Source organism: Pygoscelis adeliae, unplaced genomic scaffold (assembly GCF_000699105.1).
Source record: "Pygoscelis adeliae isolate BGI_AS28 unplaced genomic scaffold, ASM69910v1 Scaffold77, whole genome shotgun sequence".
Classification (NCBI taxonomy): domain Eukaryota; kingdom Metazoa; phylum Chordata; class Aves; order Sphenisciformes; family Spheniscidae; genus Pygoscelis; species Pygoscelis adeliae.
Genome location: NW_008825216.1, coordinates 1,643,088 through 1,659,048, shown reverse-complemented (window position 1 = coordinate 1,659,048; position 15,961 = coordinate 1,643,088).

Genomic DNA, 15,961 nt, shown 5'->3' with positions numbered 1-15,961 from the left:
AGTCACTGGAATTTGAGCATGTGCTTACAGTTAAAGGAAAAGATGTTGATATCTGCATGAAGACTTTGCTATGGAAAGGCCTGCCTTATGCGTGTTACAAATATGCCTTTTTCTCTCATCCTCCTCATGTCTATCCTTGTGGTACAACAGTATTTTTTCACTCATTTTTCACAATTTTTCAGGATCGATGAAAACATTTTACAAGGACAAATTTGGATAACAGCTGGAGGCAGATTGTTTTGGGATCTGAGACTTAAATTGGCTGAGGTACTAGATAACAAATGGATGTAATCTATGAGATACTAAAGGCTTGCCTTATTAAAATCACCCACATTGGCACTGATTTGATAAACACCTTTGTTGGGATACATCACACAGCATATTAAAAAAGCTGTTAATGAAAAATGAATATTACAGTGTCTTTTTGGCAGGCTGAATAAATATGCTCTGTTTAATAATTCAGTTTATTACTCAAAATATCATTTTCCCTCTAGAACAGAAAATAAGAACATGACATAATTACCAAACTTCACCTTTTTCCCTTCCTAGCAACACACTTCTTTTTACTGCTGCCTACCCTCCCCCAGTTTTTCTGAAGCCGTGTTAATCTATAGTGATTCAAAAAAGGCTTGGTTTTTGACATGAAGAAAGGTCTATTGTTTTCTGAAGACCAGCAGGTCTGAAAGATTGACCTTAATTTTTTAGACCTTATATATTTCAGTTTCTCCGTGGAAGACCAGAACCAATAAATTTATGAAGCTTCCTGCGTCCCCCACATTTAGGGGAAAATGAGCATCTGATTTGACTTGCAGCCCATTTCCCTTTTAAGAGGTCAGATAAATCGTGAATAGCATTGATAGTGTATCGCCCCCTGATTCTGACAGGTTATCACGTAGTGAATAATTCTATCTCCCTGGCCATTTATTTTTTTCTGGTTATCTCTGTCCAGGCTGCTTATTGCAGTATGAAGTTTCCTGTATATTTGTTTATTTTTCTTTGCTAGTTGTGATCTGGATATCTTCCCAGGAGAAACAGCTCTCTGGAAACCAGAGAAAGGTAAAAGAATTGTACTGTCTGGGATATCCCATTTGTTGGTTTGCATCTTATTTTTCTAACTGAGTAGCTATCACATTAGATTTATATTTAGCTTGGTTTCCTAGGGAGGGGGTTTGCTGGCTCTTGCTCCCGAAACTCAGGGGACCTGAGAAGAAACTGGAGATGCTGCTGGGTGTGGTAAGGGGCAGGAGAGATGACTGAGTTACTGTATAGGATGGAAGATTGTTTATTTTTACCAAAGAATAGAAATCAGAGTTTTGCAGAATTTTTTCCTTTAAGGTAAGAGAACAATACTGGAAATCAGATACATTAGCAGCATGTTCTTGGTCTTTCAGCTGGAAGGAGTACCTCACTAAAAAATAAAAGATGATGTATTTATTTTAAAATTTTCTCATTAAAATAGCTTGTAGGATTCATAACTGTAAGACATGAAGTGACCTTAAACATTACCAGTGAAGAATCGTTCAGGATGTTTTCCATTTTTAGGTATTATAGGATTGTTAAGGTTTTGTTAGGTTCCTATTTCCTCTCCTTTCCTCTGGAGAGCTTGAACTGGGCAAAATTGAAGAGATGTTGTTTCTTTCCTTTGATGCTTTCATTGTCAGGTTTGGCAAACCTCTAAATCAAAGGACATTTTCAGTAACATGTTATGAGACAAACACCTGCTAGGTGGGACTCCCTTCAATAATTGTGAAATGCGAGTCACCATTTATGCATGTGTTGAGTGTGGACTTTCTCAGCCAGGGTGATAAGCTGGACCACCGAGCCTCACTGTGTTCGTGACAAAGGTTCTCTCTGTCAGAAGCAAGTGGAATGTTTCGGATTTGCAGCCTGTGCTCAAGGTGACAACAGGGCATTCCAGATCCAATACATCTGCTGTCCTGCAGGCCAACCTAGGGAATACAGCTTGAATGGAGAAATAGTGGTTGAAACTCTCGAGACCACCAACCACATTATAAATATCTGCTGCTGTTAATTTTTTATGGATGTTTGTTGCAGATACTCACATTTCGCTCAGGTGACTGAGCTCACTTTCTGTTGTGCTGAAGGGGAGCAGTGTGGCCTCAGAATGCTTCAGACTGTCAGCATTTAAGGAGTTACATCAATACTAGTAGGTTTCTATATGATTTACTAGTTGTCTCTTCTTTGCTTTGGGGTACTTGGGAAGAACAGGCATGCAGCGTTATAACAATTTTATCTGATGATGGATGCACTTTCAACAGATTGGAACTGAAGTGCTAGAGAGTGCCTCCAGATATAGTTGTCTGCTTAAAAATTACATCTGGCATAAAACCCATTAATAGTCCATTGCTCCTGACCTATTTAAGCCCATAACCATTGTCCATTTTATTATATACGTCTCTCTCTAACACAAAGACATTATTACCCTTCCAAGTGGAAATAACAATTTTTTTACATAGTTCAGATGTTAGAAAAGTCAGCCTACTTTTCCACAGTTGAACAGCTTAAAGAAAGAGGATTTGTATAAAAAGGCGTGAAGATATAATTTATCTCCTCCAAATGTGTAAGAAGTGTTGATAATCAGTGGCAATTTGTTTCTTAGTTTCTAGAAAAAGTTTTGTAAACAATAAAGCATGCAAGAGATAAAAAGAGCAAATTTTGCCCTAATGAATAAAGGCAAAAAATACAGAACTTGGGAGAGACTGGCTTCTCCCTGGTTATTGAGGATGACACTTGCCACAGGAACTCACAACCGTAAGGGAATTTCAGGCCTTTTTCAGCTAACAACTTGAAGCCCTATGTCTAATTTGCATAGAAATTACAGAATGCTAGGGACTATAATTACCATTGCATTTTTCTTTAATGCAGATGTACCTGACAAAGGCAAATAGGGATCATTTAGTAGGCTTTTACAAACCTCAGTGAAGAGTCTCTCAGCCTTATCTGTGACCTTGGGCAGGGAAGAGAGGTGATTTTTGCAGGTCTGTCACGCTACATTTCTTGTAGGCCATAAATACTCTGTATTTTCACATGTGTCAAGGTATGTCGGTGGAAGTGTGTAATCTTTGGATAAAAAAGAATGCAAAAAGGTATAAAGACTGAATAGCATTTTTCTTAGCAACCACAAACTCAAGAGCAAAATCTGTTTTTAAGTACCTTTTAAGTACCCTACATTTAATGTTAGCTGTTTTAAGTTAGTTTATTAACAGAAATATACTGGTGTTTTTAAGGGGGTGATGACAACATCACCTTTTGGTGGGTGAAACTGAAGATCTTAAGGTAGGCACGTAGCTTTACTAACTGGTGTATGTGAACTACATGTATCATCTTCCCTTTTCTCTTTGCATATATGTAGTATTATGCATATATATTGAGGGAGGGAGAAAATCTGTATCAGAGAGGCATTTTTTAAGGATAGTTTTTTGAAGCTGTCCAGAATTTGAAATATGAAAAGTGTCTTGGAAAACTTTGACTTCAGGCACAGGAGGTGAGAGGATAAAAGAGGTATAATGCATGTAATTTAACCATGTCTGTGAAATGTATCCTCAGGATACATTTCAAAGTTGTGAATATATATGTAACAAACACACCATCTTACAAAGCACCATCTTTTTCACACAGTGCATAAAATGAATCTGGAACATTTTTCTACTGTGTCCTGGTTTCAGCTGAGATAGAGTTAATTTTCTTCCTAGTAGCTGGTACAGTGCTGTGTTTTGGATTTAAGATGAGAATAATGTTGATAACACACTGATGTTTTAGTTGTTGCTGAGCAGTGCTTACACTAAGTCAAGGACATTTTAGCTTCTCATAGTGCCCTGCCAGCGAGGAGGCTGGAGATGCACAAGAAACTGGGAGGGGACACAACCAGGACAGCTGACCCAAACTGGCCAAAGGGATATTCCATACCATATGATGTCATGCTGGACAAAAAACTAGGAGGAGTTGGCCGGGGGGGCACGGCAACCGCTGGGGAACTGGCCAGGCATTGGTCAGTGGGTGGTGAGCAATTGCATTGTGTATCACTTGCTTTGTATATTCTTTTATCATTATTATTTTCCGTTCCTTTTCTGTCCTGTTAAATTGTTTTAATCTCAACCCATGATTTTTACCTTTTTTCCAATTCTCTCCCCCACCCGACTGGGGAGGGGGGGAGTGGGCAAATGGCTGTGTGGTGTTTAGCTGCCTGCCGGGTTAAACCATGGCAGGAGGTCATCAGAGTAATACTTGTACTGGATTTTGGAAAATGGCAGGCTTTTATTACCAGCAATATTATTCAGAATAAAGTAAGGGAGATCAAACCTCACACTTCAGGGCATAAACTGAGAAGTCATGAAAGGTCTCACTCTGGCAATCTACAATGCTGGCTAGATGAATTGTGTGGACAGGGGGTGTTATCTTCCTCCCAAGTATGAAGAAGTCCTTTGCTGGAGACAGCTAGCATATTTACAGGTCTGATTGCCATGCAAGACCCTATGGTGCAGTTGTATACGCCTTCCAATACTGCCTCAGACTTTCACTTCTGTGCTGTACTTTTTAATTTTGAATTATTTGAACCTGAAGCCATACTTTGTTTATTGATCTTCATGTTTTGGCATTGTTGCACTGTAAATTATATTGATCTCTTAAGGTTTCCGAAATCTGTGGAATGATGTTACACCAAGGCTGAGTCTAACTTTTGTGCAATTTGTGTTCCTGTCATGCAGAACTGTCTCCTATCAGATTAGTCTGTAACTGCAAGCATGAGAAAAGAAAGACTATGAAATGGAGCAGAAGAAAAATGAAGGGGAATTAAAAAGGTGAGAAATGTATGAAACAATCATGGGTTACTCAAAGTTCATAAAACCACTAGGACATTACAACAATTCTTGATGAGACTGCTCTATGTGCCTTCTCCTATTTTCTTTCATTTCCATAATGTTGAAGTAGTGACCGGTTCCTAAATAAGCAAAGTCAAGCTCAATCAGTGTCTGGGTAAAAGACCTCTTAGGCACTGTGTATGTATTTCAGTAATGGGGTAAATTTATTTTCATGAGACCTGGAGCTAGTATTAATGCAATTCATATTGTTTATGTCGGGTGTTTTCATTATATATGCATTATTGAGGACTCACCATGGTCCACTGCATTTTTTTAATTTTTTTTTTTTTTTTCACTTCAGAACAGAGGTTAGTCCTGCTGTTCTGACAAAATTATGATTTTAAATTATACAGTTCTCGGCTTCATTTTTGTGGGCTGAACTGGTTGGCATTGGTATCTATTTTCTGTCCTGAGCAGTTGTGGAATCCCTATGCATTATTTAAACACCGCCCTGTTCCCCTGCAGTAATGGATGGTACAGCAGAGACCAATTTAGTTCACACACGTGTGAACTTACGTTACTCAAATCTTTGCTACAAATCCTTGTAGAAAAGCACTATGAATTTTAATGTGGCTTTTACCTTCCATTACAGCTGTATGATTTACAACATCCTTCATTTGCCAGCAGCTCCTCCATTGCAATGAAGATTCTTGAAATGAAGTATATTTGAGAAGTGCGATATGAAAAATTAGAGGGGGAAAGTTGCTTGTAATCAAATCAAAAGCTGATCTTCCAAAAATTTCCAGGGTTGTCGCATCTAGCTTGTGCAAGCACTTTTTTTAGATTGTCTTCTTGGCTTTTTTAGATTGGCTTCAGTGTTGTGAACTGGCCTTGGGTGTGAACTTGAAAAACTTGGAGGGATTTGACTTGTGCTCACTCCAGTTAAACGACTTTGTAAGGAAAAATGGCATAATGACTTAATTTAAATATCATTTCCCTGTGTACCACAGCTCCAGATGAAAATGTATGAATACATTAGCCTAGTGGAGGTGATAACGAGGAGTGATGCAGGGAGAAGGAATGACCTGTCTAATAATGAGAGTTAGAGTAGTTGCCTGTAACTATTTAAATTTGAGGATCATTCTAAATGCAAAAGGAAAACCTCATATAAACCCAATCCTTTATAGCTCAAACCGCTCTGAAGAAATATTTACTGTAACCATGAATACTGTGTTTATAATAAAAGTAATATACCTAAAACAGAAGAAAATAATCAGAAAGACACATACATCATACACAGTCTCCCTTTTTCTCCCCGTGTACTTTGCCTGTGGCTAAGCTGTGTTCTCCAAAACAGGCATGTTCTTTATCTTTGTATTTGCATTACACCTAGCATACTGGTGGTGCTACTCAACAGAGTGCGTGTGCTTAACAGCGTGTGAAGGCACACCATTCACACTTCCTATATCTTATGAATTAGGAGATAATTTCCATATATTTTTGTCATCAGCTGAAAGATCTGGCAAGGATGTGTTTCCATAATGCTATAGTTTGTCGCCTCCTTCACAAGCTCCAGTGTGAGGGAATAAGGATCACATTAAGTTTAAGTACACGGATGCATTGTGGAATATGTGTACCGTGTGTAGAGCACTTACTAGAAGCCTACTTCACCCTTGGTTTCATCAGTTACAGTTTTACAATATAGGTGATTTTAATAGAGTTTTGGAAGACATTTGGCTCTGATCTGATTATGGTTGCAAAACAGCTTTGCAAGCAACAGAAATATATGTGTAGAATGGAGAGTGAAACATGTAAGGAATTGTTTAATTTCAGGAATCATTTGAGTGCCCTATTTTAAATACATAAGGCTAGTAAAAATTTTCGTCGTTGCAGAGCACCAGTGTACAAAACCAGACATGCTCGTGGATGTTGCTGAGGTGAATGGTAGCGTTTCCTTCTGTAGCTGTAAAAGTAAAGCCTGAGTTTTTAATTCAGGTTGCTATTTGTGAGAGACGATCAAATGCATTATTTACTGAAGAGCAGAGATACCAGTAGGATGGTACGTATTTACTGAAGAGCAGAGATACTGGTTTTACATGTTATGTGGTTTTTTTCCTTAAGGAACATAATTTTATATTTACTCTTAGAATGTGTTGGCTCTCTATGTGGTTATGCCTATATGCGTTTGCAAATAATGCTTTTTCAGTGTGAATATAACTTTTTTTGTTGTAGGACAACTATCATGTTGAGACAAGAGCCTTCTGAAGAGGAGACAAATTTCTGTGTGCCACTGCAGAAGATATTAACGTTTCATTTACTCTTTTGGGCTTTTCAGTATAAAATAAAGCTTGCTTTGAATGTGCATGTCTCCTTTTTGAGTTGTAGAAATTTCAAGAAAAGGTAAAAATCAAACCCCTCAAATTTCCATCTAGGTTTTACAATCTTTAAATAAACCATGTTCATGGAAGAGGGCAAGTCATAACAGATGTGGTACATGTCTTTACATGAAGATAAGGAGTATAATATCTTAAATTTGGGAATTCTGTGATATTATTGGTCTGAAATGATTTTTGTTCTTTTGGACAGAGGTTCATCAGCTTTTCTGGCAAGAGAACTTAGGAACTTTCAGAAATGTTAGTGCTCTCTGGTATCATATGGGACTTCTTACTAAATTATACTCTGGGCACTTCTGTTAAAGAACTTTTAGTCAAGAATTGATATGGTGAATTAAACACACACAAAACCAGCTTTGTTATTCGTCTTGGCATGCCTACTTTGATTTACACAAATGGATGTAGAAGCATGACTGAGCTTTGTACAACTGTAAATGACTGCATGGGGTTCAAATTTTGGAGAAGTTAATCATGTAACAGAGTAGAGGTATGTGAAACTCAAAAAACCTTTTTGAGTTTTTTTTTCTCAGATCTGCCTTTTAGGTTTTCTGAACCTCAGTGAAAATGAAGAGAACAAGTCTGAGGTAATAAAAACTTACAGGGAGAAATGCAATAAAACTTACAGACAAGAACCTTTTCAACTGAAGCATTATGGAAAGTTCAAATGATATGCAGAGTCCTGCAACAATAGTAGGACTGCATTCAGAGAATGCCAATAACATTTAAATCTTTTTACAAATGTGAAGGCTAAGAAACCTTCACAGGCTAAAAGTATTGCTTTGGTGATCCCGGTGAAATTAAGTCATTCTTTAAAAAATAAAATCAATGACACGAGAGAGATGAAAGGTTATTACTGTGCAAATAGTGAGACAATATATTGTTACCTACAGATGATGTTTTATTCAGGTATCATTTGTTTTTTCTAATTTTTGATAAAATACAAACATAATTTCTAGAAGCTGTCACCTGAGAGACTTGGCTATGCTCTGGCTATAGAAAAAAAAAAAACAACAAAAAAACCCAAGAGCCAAAAGGTTCAATAAAAAAATATTTCCTCCTTTAGTTGAAGTGTCTTCAAGTCCTCTTACATCCTCAAAGAGAAGAAAAGCTCCAATCTGGTAAGGTTGCCTTTGGTATAAATGCTTTGGATTTTTTCATCATTGTTAATAACCAACCTCAGCCGTACTTACTGAACAATACTGACTTGTTTATCCTGTGTTGCTTTAGGTAAAATGGCAGAGGTCACTGTTATAGATACGATATGTGTTGACAAATATGGCATCTGGTCTAGCTATGATCTTGATGATCAGGCTGTTCCTATATGTCCTGGTTTCGGCTGGGATAGAGTTAATTTTCTTCCTAGTAGCTGGCATAGGGCTGTGTTTTGGATTTAGGATGAGAACAAAGTTGATAAGGCACCGATGTTTTAGTTGTTGCTAGGTAGTGCTTACACCAGTCAAGGACTTGTCAGCTTCCCATGCTCTACCGACTGAGAAGGCTGGAGGTGCACAAGGAGCTGGGAGTTGGCCAGGGGCACGGTGACCACTGCTCGGGGAGTGGCTGGTCATCGGTTGGTGGGTGGTGAGCAATTGCATTGTGCATCACTTATTTTGTATATTCTTTTATTATCATCATCATCATCATCATCATCATCATTGTTGTTGTTGTTATTATTATTATTATTATTATTATTATTTCCCCTTCCTTTTCTGTCCTATTAAACTGCCTTTATCTCAACCCATGAATCCTACTTCCCCTCCCTGCCAATTCTCTCCCCCATTCCACTGAGTGGGGGAAGTGAGCGAATGGCTGTGTGGTGTTTAGCTGCCTGCCGGGTTAAACCACAACACTATGGCTTCCACCATAGGTGTTCCAGCTGTCTTCCCTGCTGCCTTATTATTAAAAAGTTACCACTAAGGAAAAATGTCATTTGGAGACTGTATGATAATACTTAAAGTACGATAAAGTCATGCCCAGTCACTGAGATAATGATCTCTACCAGACAAATACGCTCTCTCACAGCCAGTTAGAAATTCTTGTATTAGTTCCGGTTTCTTGCCCACTCCTCCTACGCTGAACAGCCCCCCTCGAATATCTGCTGAAAGTATTTCTTTCAAAGGTGAATTCAAGTGCTCAGTCACAATATGGTTTTGAAAAACCTTAGATGAATTGGTCAATGCACTACCAAGATAAGAAATAATTTGATCCACCACTGTTCATCCCTTGCCCCATCTACTCCATCCCTGCAAAACTTTTGACCCTAGAAAGCTACATCAGAAGGGGTTCTGCTGTGGTTCCTTGGGTCAGTGTGTGGGAAGATGGGTTATTTTAGGGTTTAGAGAAAGCATGTCATTTCCACCCTGCATGGCCAAAGCAAAAAAAATGTGTGGACTGTGCGCAGCTCCTTGAAAAGGAGACTGTCATGGTACAGTAATCTTACGATGAGAAAATATGATTACAAAAAGTCATTTCCTTGGAGCAATCATTGTTTGTAGTATTGCAATATCAGCCTGTCAAGTTTCTCTTAATAACATTCTCCTTCACAGCCCAGCTGCTGCTTCTGCCTGCTTCTTCCGTCATCATTCTGCATTTGAGAGAGCATCTTTTCCTCTAGATATGAATATGATGTGATAATATTCACAGTTAGAGCAGTGGTTTATCCAGTAATTTACTGATTGCATTTTAAGGGACAAAATGTCTTCTAGACACCTCCCGTCCAACTGATTGCCTAAGTAACCATGCCTCCTTGCCTTTATGATTACACAGTGTTCCCTCCAAATTTCAAAAGAAAATTCTAACATTATTGTATGAAAATATACAATGACTAATAAAAAAAAAAGTTTTACTTTATAGTGAATATTTAGTAAATTAGTCACAGAGCACTAAAGACAGAACATTTCTCTGTGAGCCCTTGACAGATGCACTAAGATAAACAGTGTGCAGCTGCTGTGTTAAAGCAGTGTGAAACTCTGAGTGAACTACCTACTCATGAGAAGGTAGTTCACCGTGGCCATAAGGTGTTGTAACTACCAGAGAACAGTTTATTATACCTTTAAGCTTAAAATTAAGCAAATCCAAAAAAAAGTTGATCTCTTTCCAGATACGGTGCTTCCTTGGTGACATAGCAGACCAGCTCTACCTGCTGAAAAACATGTGATGTGACCCAGTGCTATGCCTGGGTACTACAGTAACTGCCTCCTGAGCTGTGTGAGGTAAAAATAAGAGGCATGTTAGGCACGTAAAAGCTGTTGCATTTTGCTTCACTTTCTAAAATTAATAAAGTTAAACCATTTTAATTACTAGCTTACATGTTGTTATTTCACCAAAGAAATACTAAAATAAGCTAGAATAAAGCTTGAGTTTTATGATTTTTTTTAAATGTTTAAACTTCTTATGTCATGCATTATTTTTAAGCACCACATTTTCTCCCTGTAGTACCTTGTTGGAGAAAAAGGTCTGTGGCTGTGATTAGCTCTTACACAGCAAGAAGAAAGGTGGTTCTTCTTTTGGACTTGTTTTGTGAACTTGTGTGAGTATGAAATACAAACTGGCCCTGAGGAAGGAGGCAATCATTGTGCTTATAGATTTCTGCTCTTAGTCATTTGCTGTGGAAAATCAAACCAGTTTTCAAATAATAAATCTCTGTATAAGCAATAAGACATTGTGGGCATTTTTGTAATGTGATTTATTCCTGGTTTGTGAACAGAATTAACAACAAAATTTCTTTTGGACTTATGCTGGTAGAAAAGAAGAATAACCATACTGAAGGTAGAGGGGTGACCCTGCTGTAAAACTGGGGTAGGATTACACCCCAGAGATTAACGAGGAGAAACACAACATAATACAAAGTCTGACTCGGGCTTGATGAAAAGCAACTTTTTACTTGTATGCATAGCAGATCACAAGGACTTCTTCTCTGTTTGCCTCTGATAACTTAAAATTATAAAGTAATTTTTTAAAACTTTAACTACAGAAAATTTCAACATTTACCACTATTTCTAGAGAGGGGGAAGAACTGTGTTTCCGTTTGCACTTCTTTTAATCACAGATTTGTCAGTAGTCAGTCTGCTAAGGCTATGTAAGGTAACAACTTGGTGTCTTTTTCGGACATTTTTTGACAACAAACTATCTCATCTAGAAGAAACCAGATAAAAACAAATAAACAAGTCCAAGACTATGGTTAATGCATAAACAATATTTTGGGAGTTAGAATGATCATGGCTTGGCTCCTTCACGGTAGAGCCTTTCGAAGTTACGTGTTTGGCTGTAAATGGTGTATGGCCTAACTCTTATACTGTCAAAGTCATATTAATTAATGTAACATACCCACCCAGCTTAACATTTTCCCGTAACTTCCAGGGCTTCCACAGGATGTATATTCACCTTATCCATACTTTAAAGAACAGAATAAATTGTTCTTTTATTTCACCAAGTCCTTACAAGGTATAATTAAAAGTTCCAACATTTCGTTCATCAGTATCTTGGAGGGAGGAGTTGTCACCATACCTGTGGAATTTAAGAAGCCTTAAATTGTTTACCACAATTTCAAAACTAAATTCTCGCTAACTGGAGGAAATTGAAGGGGATGACTTCACAGAATCTCCAGCAGGAAGCCGATCAAAGAGGATTTGCTTTATGCGTGAGGTGAATTAACTGACAGTATTAGATAGTGTTTGAAGTACAGTTAGCTGCTTATGGACTGGATACTTCAACAGGTTTGCTATAAATAAATATCCATTTTAGTGCAATTTAATGAATGGAGGCTTCAGTTTGGGGAATCTGTGCTTCAGAGAGACCTGGGATCTTACCACGTGCATCCACATTAGTGACTCTGTGAGCTGGAGGAGTACTCTTTAGGTGTGGATTTACTTCATGCCTGTAGTTGGAGTCTTGATGTACATACCTAAGCATATCACTGCTGTTCTTAGTGTAGTTTCTCTTCTGGTGGAAGCAAGGTTGAACTCACACTTGAGGGCATTGCCTAGAACACCTCACTTGCAATCTGGACACAAGGTCCTGAAGTATTTAATTCTGCACATGTGCAGCACATGCCTAAGGTTGGCAAATCAATTTAACTTCATTACTGGTAAAAATGCCATGTGGACCTGCAGGCCTGTAACCACGACAAAGTGTGTGAAATCAAACCTCCGTGTGTTTGATTTCCCTCTTTGTACTGCACTAGTGGGAATGCAGATACCCCTGAAGTGCTGAAGGTCAGTGTGATCTGCAGGACTAGAGTGCAGAGCAGAGAGCTCTGGTCCCCCTGTATTTTGTTAACTTTGCTCTGGTTTTCTCATTTCAAGAAAAATTTGAGAGGTTTCAAAGAGAAGCTGCATGAATGAATCGGTATGCTAACTGATATAGACAGTATACCTTGAAGTGACAGACTAGATGACCTAAATAAATAAAGTTTTTCAGAGGCAAATTTCAGTGGTGATTTGGTCATGGTATGCACAGCCTGTTATAGAAACAGAAAAATGTTTACGAGAAGTCTCTTTGGTGTCATACACAGAGACAAGCATAATAAGATCCAGTGCATGGAAGCTGAAGCAAAACAAATTCAGACAATACATTTAGCTGAGAAGTTAATTAACCATTGGAAGAGCTCACATAGGTTTTTGATGGGTTCTTTGTCACTGGAAATTTAAAAATGAAGATCAAAGCACAGCAATTAGATTTGACACCAGGATGAATTCACGGAAAGGCCAAGTGTTAGGTGGAAGACCAGAGTACATGATAACATTGTTGCCTTCTGGCTTTTGACTCTATTAATCTTAATGAAGAATAGATGTCCTATTGTACCAACAAGCCTAACCTGTTGGTACTTGTCTGGTGAGCTCTGTTTATGGCTGCCTGGGGAGGAGATGATGTGTTTCTATTTCTATATCCTAGACTCCTGTGGGAACATGGAAGTTACAAGTAACTGAGCCAGATCTTGTGACTGTCTGACGACCCTGGCAGGTGCCAGGATGGGGAGCAAAATGTAGCTCAGTGCTACCTTTCCATAGACTGGAAATGAACAGATCCAGGGCACAGTGTAAAGCTGCCAAGTTTATAATGGCTAGAGTTATTCCTAAGACACCGTTCTTTGGTTGAGTGCTCCAGCTCCATCTGTAGTTCCCACTGGAGTGGGAATAATTCTATTGTGTGGAAGGGACAGGGTCAGTGTTAGACCATCAGCAACGAGGCACGTCTGTAGCTGCACGTTGATGGGTAGACCAGAGGCCAGGCTCTGTTCCTGTATCTCCTACCGTAGCTGTCCAAAGCAAAAATAAGCCATACATAACTTTCCTTTCAGGCCTGGACAGGATGGCAAGCACAGGAGTGTGATGTTTCTACGGCAGCGAGACCTCCTGGTTTCAAAACATGTTTAGAGTAGGTAAACTGGTGGCTGGAGGAAGCCAAAATAAAAATTCAGCATGTGTGCACTGCAGTGACTCACAGTGCGCTACTCAGCAAAGGTTATACCAACTTTAAATACAGACTAAAATAAATTAATCTTTCCAGCAGTGTTCTGCAGTCATCCTGCAACAACACCTGAGTTACAATGAATGAATTCCTGCTCCTAAACAGTCTAAGATGGAAAAGCTGGCATCAGTAGTCACTATCTTGTTAGGCTGGGGAAGAAAAGCAACACGTGCAGATGAAATTTAGCTCTTTGACCTGAGAGTGACATCAGCTGGAGGGGGATTAATTGAGGAAGGTGCCCTTGAAAACAATAGGACATGGAAAAGAAAGTATCTTTGGCAACATATGGCAAAAATAGCACTTATGAACTAACTGCTCATTTCCATTAACCCCAGGCTGAAGCCTGGGTGTTGAGATCCGGAGTCCATCAGAATCTGAATTAGAGGAATCCAGAGGGCATGTTAGAAAATGAGAATTTAGGATTTTCCAACAGAGAGAGGTTCAAATTGGCAGCTTAGCTGGCAAGTAAAGCTGGGGACTTAATGTGTATAGAAAATTAAGGATTTTCTCATTATCTTGGTTAGTGCAAAGACATGATTCTGAGAAATGAGGAATAGTGTATCATTCTTTTTGGCACTGGGTGAACCAAAGGTTTCATTATTTTTAATGTGACAGAATTGTCCAAATATGAGTTTACTAAAAATGGGATTTTTAGAACAAAATTATAAGCAATGATGTAAATGAAGGTTTACAAGGGAATGAGCAATGAAAATATGTCCATGGATAAGCAGAATATACTGTAAATATGGTTTGTTGAACTGCAGGAAAGAAAGGTCTAATGTCTATTCCTTGCTGAACTGGGAATCGAGTAGTATACTTGAGAGCAGGATACCTGAACCAGAAGAAAAAAATGTTGTCTTCAATTTGATAAGAAGCTTAGTTTATTATGGCTCAAATAACAGTTTTCAATAAAAAGTCCCTATAGTTTGTTTGCAGTCTCTAGTGAACACCTTTCATCTGAGACACATTTCTGAAGGCACATACACTGTATTATCCTTTAAAAGACTGAGGTTTTTCCCCATGATTAAGAAATAGGTCTTAAAGTCAGAACATTTGTCATCTCTGCCTGCCTCTGTCATCTGGTGTGATCATAACCAAGTCATCTAATTATTTTGTACCTCAGTTTTCCCTTGTATGAAAGACAGCATGTTACTTCATTCTCCCTGCATGCAGCATCCTTTGATTTCACCAAGCACTGTTCTCATATCTGGTGTTGGTAGCTACCATCATAGCTAATCTCTGTTGAGAACTAGCAGTGAACTAAATTCATAGTCCTGTATAAAATTTATAAATTACAAGTACAAATCATGCATTCTCAAGAAAACTATTAATACGAAACAGTAGTTTTCCATGATGTACTGAAATAAAACACTTCCTCTCCCCAAGGGAATCATTAAGTCGATGATCTATTCACGTAGAAGAAAGCATTTTTTTCTCTGCCAGAATTAAGTAGCAAGAACTTGTGCCTTGGCTTTCAGGAAAGGATTTTTCTTACTGTCTGGACAGGTGATGAATTATGTGAATGTCTTCAGGAGCTTTAACTGCTGAAAAGATAGAAGGCAGTTAAACAAAAGCAACTGTGTCCCCAGATGAAGATCCTGTTCAGTGAATGAAATACACCAGATAACAGTCCTGCCTGTCTTGGTAAGTATTACTACAACATTTTAGCTACATGAAACAACTTCTTGGACTAAATCAGATGTATAGGTAGCTGTAAAGCACACCTTTTTTTTTTTTTTTTTTTTTTTTTTTTGGAGCTGTATACTGGTCTCTATTAAATATTTTCCAAAAGAGTTATTTCAAGGAGTTTGGTGAATCAAAGGTGACAGTGGGAAGGGTAAGCTTAGAAACAATCCACATAAGTAATAAGTAGTAGTCCTGTACCAGATCAGAGGAGATGCTGCAAAGTGCACGTCTTTAGTCTGCTTCAGAGTTTGGATTCTGGTTATATGAGATGCATGCCCAGTAGCAAATATGCACCAGAATATTTCTCTCAGTAAAATGGTGGGGAAGATGTTTGAACTGTGAGCAGATCCTTGATATGGTAACTCACAGATGTTTGATGATCCCACTTGAGAAATTCCCACATATTGCAGTGATGGAAATACGTATAGGTAAAATGCTACAGTTTCTGTCTTGATAAAGCCCAGTGATATAAGCCTATTAAGCAGATCTCACTGCTGTTGATGTGTTAGCCTATTTACAGTTGCTCACTGTAAATGCTTATTAGGTATTCAAACATAGAAAATGTAGTTTCAGCAAGTTCTTAATCCATTTCTATAT